The sequence below is a fragment of the Hakea prostrata genome, chromosome 1 (assembly GCF_041222555.1).
Source record: "Hakea prostrata isolate BN-2017 chromosome 1, UWA_Hpros_2, whole genome shotgun sequence".
NCBI classification, from domain to species: Eukaryota; Viridiplantae; Streptophyta; class Magnoliopsida; order Proteales; family Proteaceae; genus Hakea; species Hakea prostrata.
Window position 1 is genome coordinate 46,510,619 of NC_142600.1, and position 16,261 is coordinate 46,526,879.

The 16,261-nt window shown below is 42.5% G+C and overlaps 1 pseudogene; it reads left to right on the forward strand.

Moving 5' to 3' along the window:
- Positions 1–3,014: 3,014 nt before the first annotated feature.
- LOC149029043 (putative 2' cyclic ADP-D-ribose synthase BdTIR pseudogene) lies at positions 3,015–14,788 on the forward strand (annotated as a pseudogene).
- Positions 14,789–16,261: the final 1,473 nt, after the last annotated feature.

Sequence of the window (16,261 nt, forward strand, 5' to 3'; positions counted from 1 at the left end):
TTATTCATACTTTTGCTCTAAAAACCTGATCGCTCAAGCAAGATATCACCTACAAAACGTACCCGACCAGCGTGGTCAAGGAACAGTTCCAACGAGCAATACCTATCATGGTTTAAAATGTCCCGCAATATGATACAATAGTAACATATACATACCTCTATTGACTGTAGTGATACAATATATACTATTATATCTCTTTTCTTTTCTTTAAAGAGTACATATTAAATTGCTTCTGATACGTCCAAAATCTGCTCAGCCCTTAGATTTTCTCTTGATGACTTGCAAAACGAAAGCATCAGACGTGGCCCGACCGCTGGGGTCGGGAGTCCACCTCCGAAGGCTAAGTCAGTTGATGAACTTAATCACAAACGGCTCTGCTAGAAGCACAGAGCTAAGGAATGAAAGACTGGGAAAGGTGAAAGGTGATCTAGATCGTAAGCCTCTGATAGTTTACGTCTACCAGAGTGTATATGAATCTGAGTCCTCCTTACCTCGTAGGTAAGTAAGGTTTATATAGAGTGTACCTTCGAATCTTCTTCATTGGATGTACTCGAGCCTTCTTCGGATAATCATTGGATCTTAATAGTTAGATCCGTTGAGCGATAGACTTCTACTAGTTTGGACTAGTAGAGGACTCCTGAAATAACCTTTAGGTTATGTGATGATTATCCCCTTGATAATGATAAGCAACAGCCGTCAATTTGTGCCTGCCATCATTAGGGTAATTAACCTAATCCATAAGTTGGATTAGGGCGTGCTTGTAGCTGAATTAGTTTTCTTCCTCAGCAAGCTATCTTCTGGATCCGGTTCGCTCGGGAGCGAGTCGATTCCTTATATCTCGATCGGGGTCGAGGGTCAAACCAAGTATGAACCCGGTTCGATCATATTTTCTCCATATCACGAGCCCCCCAGACCAAGCTTTCGGTCAAGCCCGAGGGCTTGGTTTTTAACTGGGTTCTTCGTCAAGCAATAGTCTCTGCGTGTTCCATTAAATGTCATATCACATTTAATGCGGTGGTCACTTTTCCTCGAGCGTTGTGAGGGCAATGCCACGTGTCTCCTTGCAGTCGATCTGTCGTGGCTCACGTAACCCAAGCGACGGTTTCCGAACACCTGTTTTGGATTCGTGAGTTCAAACTTTCAAAACGTCTTCTAATCTCGACCGTCGATGCTGAATCAATCTCGATCGTTCAGATTCCCGAACACTCGTGCGGGTGTTTTAAAAGCGGTTAGTTGTCTTCGTAGGTTTCATTCTTCTTGTCTGGAATTTGAACCTTCATCGTCTGCTTCGCGCCTTCTTGCTCTCGAGCTTTTGCCTCACTGAATCAGTAAGTTTACTGGTCTTTTTCTTTTTGTACCTTACTAAAACTAGTAATGGCAGATAATAGCTCTGGTACCCAGTGCCAGTAAGTAAAGTGGTAACGAAGCTTTTGCTTCTTCCTTCCGAACAGTCGGATAGTGATAACAAAACCCTAACTGTCCTCTGGCGCGAATTTGCTGAAGTTTCCCAAAAAAGTTTAGAGAGAAGAACCGAAACTCCTTCTGTCCTTCTTGAGTTTGGATCTTCCAAGACTCCTAGGGTAACTGCCGAGTCTTCTAGGCAACCTCAAACTTCCAGGTCTGATGACGGTCCTGGCTCTGTCCCCTCCGTTTTCAAGGAGGAAACCCTTCTTTCAGCAATTCAAGATTTTGACTTTCCTTCTTCTTATCAGGTTAGGGCTCCCCATCCTGATGAGAGGGTTGATTCAACCCTCTCGGGTAAGTTTTCCCTGTATATAGATGCACTGGAAAGCGGGGTTCGCTTTCCCTTTTTTAATCCTTTGTTCTCAGCCGTTCTGAATCACTGGGACATTTGCCCTAGAATGTTCCTTCCCAATAGCTGGCGTCTCATCGACGGCTTCTTGGGTTTGTGTTTTGAACTTGGCGTTACGCCATCTCTTTCTCTTTTTTTGCACTTTCATATTCTTTCTATCTCCCATCCTCCCGGCTGGGTTTTTCTATCCAAAAGCAATAAGGCTGAACTTGATTGGAGGGGTAGCATTCTTGCCAAAGGAACTTGCCCTTCCAACCACAAAAGATGGCGCGAACCAAACTTTTTCTATCAAGCGCCTCCATAAGATCTCAAATTCCCAACCGTCTGGAGGCGGTGTACTTCTTATTCTGAGAATAACCGGGGCCTTCCCTTATCCAAAGAAGACAAGGCGGCCATCAGGAAGATCAAATCCATCCCATGGTATCAAGAGATACATGGGCTTGAGGTGGAGTATAACTCCATCCTTCAGTACTGGGGCTTGGCTTATTGTGAGCTTCTAACCATCATCCTTTAATTTTACTGAAGTGATACGTCTTTAATTCTGACTCTTGTTCTTCTTTGCAGTGCCTCCAAGAATGAACCCTGAGAACCTGCGAGTGAAGGCCGCTAGGGCTGTTGTAACAGCTGAGCAACGGTCGCCTAGAGCCTTAACTGTTGACCAAGAGGCTTCTGTTCCCTCTCCCGACCCTTCTTACAAGGGTATCAGGAATATCAGGCCCGTGGCTGATGTTTCGGGTAAAGGGAAGAAGCCGATGGTGGAGAGGTCAAATGTCTTCTCCTCCGCTCGAACAAAAAGGAGGCATGATACAGTTGATGCTTCCTCCCATAAAAAATCCAAAAATTCTGAGGATTGTGAGGAGGTCTTTACCCCTCAGTGGACCTTGAAGTTGACCGATAGGGTGACACAAGACCCTGAGAAAGCTGCAGAGTGGAGCTCCCTCAGTCTTATACCTTCTGATCGTCGGGAATTTGAAGCCCTGAACGATGATGCCCTTGTTAGTCAGTCCACAAGGTATCGGTCTTCCTGCTTTTTATTTTTTCATAATCTCTTATGACTTCTTCTGATAATCTCTGCCTTCTCAGGAATGTTGTGTTGAGCTTCTATCAGCACATGGAAGCATTGAGCAGGGTTGGCCGCAACGGCTCCTTGCTGCAGACCTGTGAAGAGAATTTGGCCAAGGCCAATTCTGAGATAGACCGGATGACGGCAATTGCTAAGGAGCTACAAAGAAAGCATGAAGAGGAGATGAACTCCCTTAAGGAGGCCCTCAATTCTTCAACGGCTCGCGTTGTTGCTGCCGAGCGTGAGGCCAAGAAGCAAAAAGAAGCTGCCACATTGTTTGGTGACAGACTGGAATATAAGTGTGTGGAGAACGAAAGATACTTGAAGTTGGCGATTCCTAGCAAGCCTGAGCATATCAAGCCAGAGCTTCGAAAGAATTGTGTTCGGATCTGAACAGCGTACCTTTTTCCAAACTGCTGGGTGCCTTCAACATCCAAGCTTACCGTTTGGGGCAAAATGATGTTTGGGAAAAAATTCTTGAATCCATCCCTTCCTTCGATACAGCTCCCTTTCGTAAGGTGTGCCACAAAGAGGTCTTCGGGAAATTAGGCATGGATCTCCCAAACTGGGCCCGAGAAGAGGATGATCCTTTTCTTGCTGACCCAGAATATGAGGAATATCTTGCTGACGAACCGCCACTCCAAGAGGAAAAATCACAAGCCGAGTCACAAGCTGCTGATGAGGAGGACTCTGACAACGACAATCCTGAGGAAGGCTCTTCTCAGGATCCTGAGAAAAGTTCTCCTGTACAGGGCTCCTCGGGCAACAATGAGGAAGAGGCTTAGGGAGTTATCTTTTTTTTTTTTGGTAAAGATTGACCTCCTTGTTAATGAATAGACACTTCTTCCATGTTTGCCTTACTATTTCCTCGTCTCCTATCGAAATCTTGTCTTGAATATCAAAATATAAATGATAAAACTTATCACTTAACTTCACATTCCTCGACGAATAATAATCTTGTAAAGATATTATGAAGATATGTTTTGGAAAGATGCCTTAATCTTCCCCACTCCTTCATTTATTGCAAAGTCCACACGTTTCCCTTCTGGTACCTGCGAAGTTCAAACGTTTTCTGGCTTTGGTATACCATTCAATGTTTCCAATAAAGTGGTAATACATCCATTATCATAATGGCGGTGCGATGGTTGGAGGTATTCTCGCATCAGGTGCTCGTTTCCACGTGGCCTCCTTTTGACCGTCGATCTTGCTTGTGGTGGATTTCGAAGCGTCTTTTCGATCTGGGCCATTGGTTATCTTGGCTCTCAACCGTCTTCTCAATACCTGAGGCTATTTAAAGTCTTCTCAAGTTAGATTTGCAAAAGTGTCATTTCGTCCTCCTGCCTGCTTCTATATTCCTCGTACTCCAACAATAACTCTATCAGCTTCTGAATCAAGTGAGCTTTTTGTTATCACCCATCACTTCCCCTTTCCCCCTTTAGTAAACTGCACAGTAGTAATACTTGGGGTTTATTTAATGGGTATTGCATATCTAATAGAGTTGTTGGGCTTTTGTACTGATACGGCTTTTTCTTTGTACAGTGGCTCCCAGAATCAATCCGAACTTTATCAGAGCGAAATCTTGTAAGAAAATCGTTCCATCGGTGGTGGTTGGGGCCAGTGAGGTGGTTTCAGCTGGTGAATCCTCTAAGCGTAAGGCGACTGCTGTTGGTGAATCTTCAAGTCAGATTCCCATAGTTTCTATTGATGCCACCCCTACGCCTCTTCTGCCTGAAGTGATCGCTCGTTCTTCCTAGGAAGATCTTGATCACTCCATTGTTGATGGCACTGCTGACGCCCCGCTGCCAGAGATCGTTCGTGCATCCCCGAAGGAGACTCTTCGAGCATCTGAGGCAACTATGTTGGCATCTGATGAAGGTGCAGTCCCAGCAGGTGTTGCTTCTATTTCCAACTCTACAGCTTGTTTGGCATCCTCTTCCTCTCCTTTGGAGTTGGAGGATTTTGCCACCAGGAAGCGTCGTCGGTTGGCAAGTGATGCAGCTCATCCTTCTCTTGATGTAGCTCATCCTTCTCATCCTTCGCCTGAATTAGTGTCAAACGAGTTTGACGAAGCGTTGGAATGGTGCACTACTGCTTGAATGACTTCTGAGAGCGCAGTTCTTTCCAAACTTCCAAACGAGGTCTTTATGAAGTCAATGGTGATGTAAGTCTTTCTTCATTATCTTTTGATTCTGAATATTACTCTTCTGCTCCCTTTTAACTCGGAAGTTGTTTGCAGGAGTCTTACTGGTAACTTCCACAACCAAGTGGAAGCAGCCTCTAGGCTCAGTAGGTTGAGCAATGAAGTTTCCAGGCTTCGGGAAATCTCTGAAGCTAAAGACGCTGAGATTGCTCGCCTTAGAAAGCTAGCTTGGGAGGTTGCAGGAGAAAAGAATTCGGTGATCGATCGTCTCTGGTCAGACTTGGATGATGCGAGGGAGAAGATCCGGCAACTGGAGCGAGGAGTTGGTAAGTCAGGAGCCAAAGGATCTGAAGCGTTATCTCAAAGGCAAGCTGTCATTCCTTTGCCCGAATCCCTTCCAAGTGTTGTTCGCAGAGCCTGCGCCTTCAAGTATTTACACAGTAAGCCCTTTGTTGATATGCTGAATGCTTATAACTTGCAGGCGTACCGGGATGGTGAGAACGAAGAATGGAAATCAATACCAAGGAAGGATCCTCATTTTGATAAGACTCCCTACAGTGTTGTTTGCCATCCTGAAGTATTTACCAACCTGGGTCTTCCTTCTCCTGACTGGACCAAAAATAAGATTGATCCTCCGCCTTCTGATCCAGATATTATGCATTATCTGGAAGATTCTCCTGTTTATTCTCCCCTGGAAGGATTCAATTATGACGAGCTTGCCTTGAATGCAAGTTTGGTCGAGGACCATACTTCTCCTGGACAAGCTGGACAAAGAGTGTGAAATTGCAGAGGATTTTATACATACTGAAATGTTTTTTGTGATCCTCATTTCTCCTCTTCTTTTTCTTGAATCCATACCGATGCTTGACTCATGTGTTTGTTCTAGCAAAGTTGTGCTGATCTTGTATGACTTCTTAACAATCACCGATGATGACTTTCTTTTTTGACCGAAGATTGTATCCAGCTCTTGTAATCTTATGTTTGATATAAAGACTGGCCTCTTTTGGTCTTTTGAAAAAATAAGAAGTTAACTTCATCTTGAACTTTGCTAGTCACTTGAATCGCTATTGCACTAGGTCTTAGTTGTTTAGAACAATGCCTTTACTTAAAGATTTCCGGAGAAATACAATAAGTCTGAGAAGGAACTCACTCGGTTTTTAAACCGATGCCTTTACTTAAGGATTTCCGGAGAAATACAATAAGTTTGAGAAGGAATTCACTCGGGTTTTAAACCGATGCCTTTACTTAAGGATATTTCGAAAATTCAATAAGTCTTGAAGGAACTTACTTGGGTTTCAAACCGACGCCTTGCGGAAGGAACTCACTCAGATTTTCATCCGATGCCTTGACTTAAGAAATTCTGAAAAAATTCCATAAGTGTTGAAGGACCCACACGGATTTTCATCCGATTCCTTATAGTTGGATCTTGTTCTTGAATGTGGTGTATGATGCCCCCCAATCAAAAGATAATTTGTTGAAAGCCAATAATTGCATTGATTGAGTTGAAAATGTTTACATCACGAACAAAATTGAAATCATCATCAAGGATAAAAAATTTTGAGATGCCTGGCATTCCATGAACGATCCAACTCTTTCTGGGTGTTGATGTTCTTTAGCCTGTAAGCTCCTGAACCGACTGGTTTTACAACCATATAAGGTCCTTCCCAGGACGCGTCCAATTTTCTTTGGTGGCGTGGGTCTGAAGCTAAAGTGTTTCTCAACACCAAATCTTCGGCTAAATACCGAGGATTCTTCACTCGGGTATTATAATGAGACGCTATCCTTCTTTGATAATGTTGAGTTCATGCTATTGCCTTTGCCCGAACTTCATCCAACAAATCAAGATTATCAAGCAGTCCTTGCTCGTTCGCTTTTTCCTCAAACTCTCGATCCCGTAATGTCCCCGCCATTATCTCCACAGGTGCCAATGCTTCGGACCCATATGCTAACCTGAATGGAGTTTCTCCTGTGGGTGTTCGAACCGTAGTTCTATAAGCCCACAGTACATTATGAAGTTCTTCGACCCATAAAGCCTTGTCAGCTTCAAGTCTTCTCTTTATCCCTTCCAGTAGCGTTCGGTTAGTAACTTCTAGTTGTCCATTACTCTGGGGGTATGCCACTGAGGACATACGATGCTCGATCATATAAGTTCCACAAAATTGCTCAAATTGTGGACAGTCGAACTGAGTACCATGGTCAATGACAATAATCTTTGGAATCCCAAAGCGATATATGATTGACTCAAGCACTAATTTCTCCACTTTTTTCTCAGTAATTGTTGCCAGGGCGCTGGCTTCAACCCATTTCGTGAAGTAATCAATTGCGACTATCAGATATTCCCGTCCGCCCGACGCCTTGGTGAATTTACCCATGATATCAATTCCCCACATCACAAAGGGGATGGGATCTAGAATTGAAGTCATGGTTTCCGCTGGGCGCTTCGATACTGTAGCATGAATTTGACAATTGCTACATCGACGAACATACTCCATAGCAGCCTCTTGGATCTTAGGCCAATATAAACCAAGTCTTAGAATTTTGTGTGCCAGGGCTCGTCCACACATGTGAGCACCACAAATTCCTTCATGAACTTCAGCCAAAGCTGATTTTGCTCCTTCGGGACCTATACATCTCATAAGGGGTCCAAAATAAGATCTTTTGTATAGTCTCCCATTATGAATGACAAATCTTGCTGATCGTATCTTGATCAATCTTGCCTCTTTCGGATCCTCAGGTAATTTGTCATCTCTCAGATACTCGATTATCAGATCCATCCAGCAACGATCTGCTTCAATATAAAAAATTTCTTTCTCATGATAACTTGGAAATGTTATCTCTTCAATGTAGACCGAAGGGTCTAGATTTTTTTCTTTGGCATTGGCTAATTGAGATAGCTCATCTGCCACTGTATTTTCAATCCTCGGAATCTGAGATATCTTCAAATTCCGAAATTGTTTTTGAAATGCCTGCACAATCTCTTGATACTTCTGCAAGCGTGGTTCTTTAATACCATACTCCTCCTAGACTTGGTTGACTATAAGTTGGGAGTCACTATAAATAGTAACGTCTGCAATAGACAATGTTTTTGACAACCAAAGTCCAGCTATCAGGGCTTCATATTTTGCTTCGTTATTACTTGCTTCGAATGTAAATCTCAAAGCATATCGAATAATAAATTCTGCTGGACTTTTCAATAGAATTCCAGCTCCTGCTCCATCTTTATTACTCGAACCATCCACGTATACCTCCCAAGTGGTTGGTATAATGGGATCTTCAATGGTGGTCTCCATTGGTGCAGTAGTTTCTACTACAAAATCGGTAATGCCTGAGCTTTGATTGCCGTTCTGAGCTTAAAGCTTACTTGGAACTCACTGAGTTCAACCGACTAGGCCACCATCCTTCCAGACAAAGCAGGTTTATTAAGAACTTTATTAAGAGGAAAAGTTGTAAATACCTCTATTGGATGAGCCTGGAAATATGGCCTTAGCTTCCTGGCGGTCATCATGAGAGCCAGAGCCTGCTTCTCAATCTGCGAATATAGTGTCTCCGCATCAAGTAATACGTGACTCACATAGTAAATCGGCCACTGTTTCTTATCTTTCTCACGAACAAGTACTGCACTGACCGCTAAAAGGGACGCTGCTAGATATAGCTGTAAGATTTCCCCCTTCTCTGGTCGGGACAAAATTGGTGGTTGTCCTAGTGCCTCCTTTAACTCCTCAAAAGCTTTTTGGCATTCTTCAGTCCATTTTGCTTCCTTGCTACCCCTCAAATCTTTGAGTGCCTTGAAGAATGGCAAACACTTCTCTCCAGACTTGGAGATGAATTGATTCAAAGCGGCAATTCTCCCTGTTAAACACTGTACATCATAAACAGTTTTGGGAGCCTCCATGTCAATCAGAGCTTGTATTTTGGCAGGATTAGCCTCAATACCTCTCTGTGACACCATGAAGCCCAAAATTTTGCCTGAAGAAACTCCAAAGGCGCACTTTTCTGGATTCAGCTTCATTTGATACTTTTCGCAGTACTGAGAATACCTCAGTTAAATCTGCAATATGATTTGCTCTTGTAAAGCTCTTTACTAGCATGTCGTCAACATAAGCTTCAACATTCTTCCCAATTAAGTTCTTGAAAATCTTGTTGACGGCCCTCTGATATGTAGCTCCTGCATTTTTCAGGCCAAATGGCATGACTTTGTAATAGTAGCTTTCACGAACAGTCATAAAAACCGTGAACTTCTCATCTTCCTTATTCATAAGGATCTGATTATACCCTGAGTAGGCATCCATGAAACTTAGAGTTTCATATCCTACAGTCGCATCTATCAAGAGGTTAATCCGAGGTAATGGATAACAATCTTTAGGGCAAGCCTTGTTGAGATCTGTGTAGTCTGTACACATCCTCCACTTCCCATTCGCCTTTTTTACCATTACCACGTTGGCTAACCAAGTTGGGCATTCAATTGGTTCTATGAAACCAGAATTCTTCAGTTTTTCAACTTCGCCCTGAATGGCTTCATATTTTTCAATGGAGAAATTTCTCCTTTTCTGGATCACTGGTTTCACCTTCTGATCTATCCAGAGTTTGTGCTCTGCGACAGCCCGATCAATTCCTGGCATGTCTTCGGCAGACCATGCGAATACGTCATTATTCTGTTGAAGAAACAACTTCAACTCATCCTTGAATTCCTCCAGCTGCTCAGACCCGATATAAGTAATCCTTTTCTCATTCTCGGTACACAGTTGGATCTTGTTCTAGCTTTTCCACTGGCTCGGGCCTTTGCATTTCTGCTTCTTCCGGATCATCCCGAACTTCTATAGGTAGGGCAGTCACCTTCCTCGGGCCTTCTTTGTCTTTTAAATAGGCAACGTAACATTGCCGAGAGATCCTCTGGGTCGAGGAAACTTGACCAATTCCCATGTCAGTCGGGAATTTTATCTTCAAGTGTTTCGTCGAAACAATAGCACCTATCTTGGATAAAGATGGTCGCCCGAGTATAACATTATAAGCTGGCAGTTCCCGAACCACCAAAAAATTTATTCGAACGGTCGTTTCCTTAGGAAAACTTCCAATAGATAAGTCCAACTGGACAGATCCTTCCGCCACTGCAGATGATCCAGCAAAACCATATAAATGCGTGGATGAAGGCTCCATCAAGTCTTCATCCACCTTCAGCTTTTGATACACTTCATAAGAAATTAGGTCAGCTGCAGACCCTGTATCAACCAAAACTCTATGCACTTCTCGGCGTGCAATCTCTACCTTGATGACTATGGCATCATCATGAGGTAGAAAAACGCCTCTTTCATCCTCCTCACCAAAGGTGATAGAATCTTCACCGTTTGGCTTCTTCCGCTTCTGCGTCTCTCCGGTTCCGATAAATTTGGATTTTGTCTTTAAACTCCGGAGTGATTCGGGCTCTGGTCCTCCAAAAATTGTAAGGATCGGTGATCGAGTAGCATCAATCACCTCCTTGCCTTTCTTAGACTTCGGAGCCTCCTTTGATCGTTCTGAACTAACCGAACGATCCCTTTTAGGGGCAGCCCCCGCGTGGCTCACGTGGCTCCTCCTTTCTTCTGCTAACAAAATTGGACAAGTGTCCCTGAGATATTAATCTCTCAATATCTGCTTTTAGATGACGACAGTCATTTGTATAATGACCATAGTCCTTGTGGAATCGGCAATATTTTTCTCGATCCTGCTGCTCTCCAGGCTTCACAGGAATTTTAGGTGGCCACTTCAAAATATTCCGCCTTTTGATGATATTTAGAATATCAGCCCGAGGAGCATTCAATGGAGTATACTCACTTTTACCGAGAGACCTCTGGCGCCAAGCCTAAGATTTTCCAACCCGATCGCGAACATTCTTCTTTGGCTTCTGTTTCTGCTCAGGAACCTTCTATTCCTTAGTGGAGGCTTTATTGTCTCCTTGACGCGCATCTAAGATCTCCATGACTTCGGCCTGCTTCTGGCATCTCTGTACCAACTCAGCATAAGTTGCAGGCATATCCTGTAGTAATAACTCCAAGAGTTTTCGGTTAGTGAGTCCAGTGAATAGAGCAGTTTTGGCTACTTGCTCATCCAAATTTTCTATCTCCATCGTTACTTTGTTGAATCTTTTCAGAAACTCTCTGATCGATTCGCTCTTTCCTTGTCTAACGGTAAACAATGTTTCTTCCGTTTTCTTGACCTGTATTCCACTCTGGAATCACCCTATGAATTTGCGCGCCAACTCATTAAAGTTTACGATCCTTCCAGATGGAAGGTTCGAAAACCACTTTTGTGCTGCTCCGGTTAAAGATGAACCAAAAACCCTGCATAGAATTTCATCAAAATTACCTAAAGCTGCCATGGTCTGTTGGTAATAGCCAATGTGAGCCGTTGGGTCTCCGGAGCCATCGAATGTAGAAAAGGTAGGCAAACGGAAGTTGTGGGGAAACTGATATCCCGCAATTGGCTCGGCAAAGGGGGTCTTCCGAATAACTGAGTAAATATCCTCAGTTATCCTTCCCTTAGCCAACTGCCCTAATTTTTTATTGATGTTGGCCAATTCCTAACCAATCTGAGTCGAGTGATCTTCAGCAATATGATCACGACCTCGAAAAACACGATCTTGCTATTCAATCATCACGAACGGCCCGTCCATCACGAACGGCCCGTCCATCACGAACATTCCGCTCATCGCGAACGGCTCGATCATCACGAACGGTTCGTCTGACAGTTGGTGAATGAGTCCTCACCCCCGTATTCAACCTTGTATTTGAATTGGTTATACTTTCCTGTGGTCTGTCGAACAGATCGTCCCGCCTAGGTTGATCGTCAATTCTCCTAGGCCCTCGGTTACCTTCACGAAAGTTCTAACCGATATTCAGATCTTCAGCCAATCTTTGATTACGTGGCAATGCACGCCTCCCCGAATCGCGATGATCAGGTTCCTGTGGTAATACCACTCGTCTGGTGAGCACGCGGAGTGCTTGACTCACCTCCAAGAGTTGAATCTTCACCTGATTCAATTGATCTTGGAATGTATCTGGAGGATTATGTCCTCCCTGACCACCATCCACTTCAAGAGGATGTTGGCTTCCATGGGGAATGTCTGGATTATTCACTCCAAGGATTTGAACACCGGAATCGCGCTGTGCAGCGGCTGCTGCGGCTGCTGCTGATCTAGTCACCATGGCTTTACAAGTCTTTCCCACAGACGGCGCCAAATGATGCGTCCAAAATCTGCACAGCCCTTAGATCTCCTCGTGATGACCTGCAAAACAAAAGCGTCAGACGTAGCCCGATCGCTGGGGTCGGGAGTCCACCTCCGAAGGCTAAGTCATTTGATGAACTTAATCACAAACGGCTCTGCTAGAAGCACAGAGCTAAGGAATGAAAGACTGGGAAAGGTGAAAGGTAATCTAGATCGTAAGCCTCTGATAGTTTACGTCTACCAGAGTGTATATGAATCTGAGTCCTCCTTACCTCGTAGGTAAGTAAGGTTTATATAGAGTGTACCTTCGAATCTTCTTCGTTGGATGTACTCGAGCCTTCTTCGGATAGTCGTTGGATCTTAACAGTTAGATCCGTTGAGCGATAGATTTCTACTAGTTTGGACTAGTAGAGGACTCCTGAGATAACCTTTAGGTTATGTGATGATTATCCCCTTGATAATGATAAGCAACAACCATCAATTTGTGTCTGCCATCATTAGGGTAATTAACCTAATCCATAAGTTGGATTAGGGCGTGCTTGTAGCTGAATTAGTTTTCTTCCTCAGCAAGCTATCTTCTGGATTCGGTTCGCTCGGGAGCGAGCCGATTCCTTCTGTCTCGACCGGGGTCGAGGGTCAAACCAAGTATGAACCCGGTTCGATCATATTTTCTCCATATCAGCTTCAAAATGTATTATTTGGTACACTATAATATTTCATGTCTCTTAAACTCACATGACTAATACGTGTACCAATACTTTAAACGTTGATACCTACAGTTATTATTACACAATAAACGTGACACTACAACGTAACAGCCGAGTATCTGAACGCTAAATGCGTTGGACGAGAACCAAGGATTCAGTTTTTGACCAGTGACCACCCCGTCCTAAACGCTTTCTGAAGCTTGACGTTTGAAGGACAATCAACATCAATCAATCAATGCTGGAAAATAGATTTACAGCGACAGAGCAAGAGAATCAAAACTTTATTTCAACGTGTCAAAAGGAAAAACACAAATGGCGGTGGTGAAGGGTCCAAGTGTTGATATGCTGATTTTGAATTTTCTATTCTCAAAGAGGTAAGAAAGCTCACACAAAAATTCAATTCTCTCCAGCCCTCTCTTCTGATTCTCTGACTCTTCGCAAACTGCCTAGCTATATATATATATATAATATGAGAACAACCCAGCACGTACGAAACCGCCATTGATCCTGCATCAGATAGCGTGAGAAAATTTGATTAACCGAAGCCTTTCTTTTTGTCTGAGTTTGGTTGTGCAGGAAATGGAGCGATCAGTAGCGAAGCAGTTGCTAGGACGTAAGCTTCTGGTAAGCCAGACCCGAATTCAACCTCGACGTCCCTATGATGTCTTCATCAATCACAGAAGCGTAGACACCAAACGCACTGTTGCTGGTTTACTGTACGATCATTTAATCAGTCTCAATGTCTACCCTTTCTTGGACAACAAGAACATGAAGCCAGGGGATAAGCTCTTCCAGCATATCGATTCTTCCATTAGGGATTGCAAGATTGGATTGGCCGTCTTCTCACCTACTTATTGCAGCTCTTACTTCTGCCTTCACGAACTGGCTCTGTTGATAGAGTGCAAGAAGAAGGTCATCCCTATCTTTTGTGATATCAAACCTTCAGATCTTCTAGCCCTGGACGATAAGATCTGCCAAGCCAAGGACGTGCAAAGATTTAAATGGGCACTCGAGGAGGCCAAGTACACCGTGGGTCTCACGTTCGACTCCCGTAACGGGTAAGGACCATTTACATGCATGCATACATCTAATTTACGTTAGATATAATTATATCCGTGATGAGAGCCAATCACTTGATATATTTATTTTCATAAATACCCATCATATATAAAAGAACAATATTAAGTGTTTCGCTCTCACCATATATTGTGGTGAACACAAATTTTCATCATCTAAAATGTTTTTAGAACCCTTTCCAGAACTAAGCGCTTTTCGAATATCCTTTTTCTTTTTCTGTTTTTTTTGGGTTAGGCCACCTCTAGGTGTGTTGTGGGACATTTTCAGTATTTTGAGCTCTTCTAAATGAATGTTTTTGCGTCCCAAACTATATAAAGGTTTTTTTTTTTTTTTTTTTTTTTTTTTTTTTGCTGTTTTAGGTGTTTGTCAGGTTTAGCCGTTACACACCAGGAAGAAAAAAAAAGTGGTATTCTGGTTTTTTTCCTTGAAATAAGGTTTTTCATCTTATCCATACTTATAGTCTCTTACAGATTCAGAGGAATGGAAAACCATTGGGGTTGCACTCCATTCTTCTTCTTCATATTGAAACCATCTTTGCTTGGCCGTACACATAGCCTTGAATTGTATTATGCGTGTGCTCTACCTAGATTTGCTGACATAAAATGATTTTGGTTTAATGTTTTTAAGAATCCGTTTTGTTTGTGGGTTGTGTGGTTCAAGGGACTGGCCGGATTTCTTAAGGAGCGCATCAGACATTGTGGTTAAGAGCTTGGTCGAATTGGAGGAAGAAGGAAACATTCAACACCACTCAATCCCAATAACATCTACAAAAACTTACCTGTCCCGTTGATGATAAAGAAGAACAAGTGCTGAGAAGATCAATACGAATACCATCTAATTGAATTCTTTATTGATGTATTTGTTTATTTAACTCCTCCTTCAGTGAAAGTTGTTTATTTACATTTAGAAGAATTGGAAATAAGAATCCTGGATCTACTTCTACACCCATCAGTCCTGCTGTACCCAACAAGAATATCGTTAGCCAGTCACAATAGAAAATAAATCATGTAATTTGTTTAAATTTTAATGACTTAATAATATACTGAAGACAGTATTCTGTTTTAATAAACATTGATTGCATTTTAATAATTGAAAAAAGGAAAGAAAAAAAAATTGCATTTGCATAGCGTTGATCCCTTCTGTCTGCCTCACACCCATATTCCAAAAGAATATCTTCATAAAAATTTAAGTTAGAAAAACCCCTTCCCTAATGGAAGAGCTAATGATTTAACTTTGATTGTTCATACCAATTTTTCCACCAATAGTCTATCATTTTTTGCAAAATCTTCATAAGCAAATTCAATTCTCTAATTATTGAGATCTTCTTTTTTTCATCTAAACTAGCAGACATTGAGCAAGGTTGATTCCATCCCCCTTGCCCACCAGGTCACGTTGTTTTTTTCCCCACTGATTAATACCATAATTCATATTAGAATGTCTTGGCTTAGCTGCAGCACCCAACCGAACCGGGATCAACCTCTAAATCATGAGACACTTTATCAATGGCCAACTAACCCTCCATGTGGGCCCCCCTCAATTGAATTTGTGGTAGACTCCAATTGTTCCCCAAAAACCGAATTCTAAGAATCCCCCTCCTGTGCAAATTGTTTTGTATGTCATTTTCAGTAACATGTCTACCACTATTATCATTTTCAAAAAATTTTGTATTTTCAAAATTTAAAACTCTGGAGTCCTTTCCATCATTCATCTCTTTCTCATGGTTCCCCTCAAACTAATTTATGTTAGACTCCAAGTTTTCCCCAAAAAATTGAATTTTGAGAATCCCACTCCTATGAAAATTGTTTTGTGTGGCCCCGCTCTTTTAGTAGTATGTCTATCACTCTATCATTTTCAAAAATTTCAAAATAAAAAACTCTAAAATCCACTTCATCCATCTTTTCTTCATGAGCCCCCTTAATTTGATTCGTGGTAGACTCCAAGTTCTACCAACTGAACCATTGGATCAACCCCTAAACCATGAGACATTATTTTATGTAACATCCCCTAAAATCATAATTTGATAACTTATCGTTTTTAGGTCCACGAACCTAGAGTGCTAGTAGAAGGTAGCTTTGGACCATTCGAGTTGAGACTAAGAGTTTGGAAGGTGAACCTATGGATTTAAATGAGCTAAGAGATGACCCAACCACCTTAATTGATTTTGGAAGGAGAGAGAAAGTCAACCGAAAGGCTTGAAAAGAAGTTTTTGGCATGCACGGAAATTAATGCAAGAGGACCCCAATGCCAACGTAAAATATATCAT